The sequence below is a fragment of the Otolemur garnettii genome, unplaced genomic scaffold (assembly GCF_000181295.1).
Source record: "Otolemur garnettii isolate 467f Iridium unplaced genomic scaffold, OtoGar3 scaffold00022, whole genome shotgun sequence".
In the NCBI taxonomy this organism is placed as follows: domain Eukaryota; kingdom Metazoa; phylum Chordata; class Mammalia; order Primates; family Galagidae; genus Otolemur; species Otolemur garnettii.
The window spans coordinates 9,094,292-9,095,861 of record NW_003852417.1 but is presented as its reverse complement, the minus strand read 5'-3'; positions in this window follow the sequence as shown (position 1 = coordinate 9,095,861).

Here is a 1,570-nt window from a genome sequence, read left to right as displayed (position 1 = left end):
ATAATCAAGGTAGCATTCTATAGATACACAGTCAAAAGGAAAAAAAGCAATGCCTCTTTCAGGATGGTGTGTTAGAATCACAACTGAAATAATTCAGCAAAACGAAACATAGAAATATAAGGGATGTGCTTTGGTTAACCTTTATACTTTGAAGAAGTATAGATATTTTGAACAACATTTTACTTCTTAAGGATTAAAGTGAGGATTCTGTGTTAAGAAGAAGAACTCCTGTCTAATTTCTGGGAAAGAAGAAAGGAAGACAGGTTGAGGTAAGGTTTTGACTCATATAGTGTTTCTTGATATATAACTATTTACTGAAAAGTCTCAATCCTAGAATAGATTTACGCATTTACAATTTAGCACTAAGAACCTACCCAGTATAGAAAAATGGCCTGACTTGGGGATTAAGGAATATTTAAACTATTACTTATCCTAAGGTCTGTAATAGATTATTTCAAAAATATATTTCTATTGAATTTGTAGTAGGATGAAATTGGTATTAATTTATTAAAACTTTCATTGAATTTTATAAATTGGTAATTCAAAAATTCATCTTACCAGAACACAGTTTTAAAAATCCATGAATCATCCTATTTTCAAATATACAAACTTAGTGGTTCTTTTCATTGAAAAGATTTAAACTTCGTTTGCTAGAGCTTATGTCTTACAATTTCTGTGGAGCTTTTCCTGACTCATCAATTTTCAATTATTTCTACCCCTTGAATGTATTTCTCTTATTTTTAAATATATTAATAAAGAAAAATGCATTAAACTTACATGTTCAACTGAATAAATTATTATAGCACTAGCAATGGAATAACCACCCTCCACATCAAGAAATAGTGTATTACATTGCCATTTTTGTGATAATCACTCGCTTGCCTTGCATTATACTTTCACTATTTATGTTTGCATGTAAACAATGTGGCTTCCTTTTCCGTATTTAGGGACATTATACAAATAAAGTCATGCTGGAAATATTCTTTATGTCTTCCATCTTTTTGCTTTCTATTATGTTTCTGAGAGCCATTCGTATTATTGCCTACAGCTGCAGTTTATTTTCCTTACTATATGTTAATAGATTGTCTGATTCCATCACAACTTGAGCAATGCTTTACTGAGAGTCATTTCAGTTGTCCACATTTGGGGGTATTATGAAAAATGATGCCATTGAACATCCTTGTTTATGCGCCTTAGTGCACATGTGCATGAGTTTTTTTAGAACAAAGATTCTCAAAGTGTGACCTTTGGACTTACAACATAACTATAATGTGGGACCTTAGGAATGCAGATTCTCAGAGCCCATCTCAGACCCACTTAATAAGACACTATGGGGTGGGCCCAGCAATCTGTGTTTTAACTAGTTTTCCAGATGCTTCTGCTGCCTATTAAAGATTGACAACCATCTATGGTATGTACTCTGACCTGGAATTAGGTCTCAGGTTATGTATATCTTCACCTTTGAAGATGAAGTTCAAGCAAGTTATACCAACTTACAATATGACCAGAAGTATATTTTGTTAAGTCCATGACTTGATCACATGCAAATCTGAAATCCTGTGATAAAATG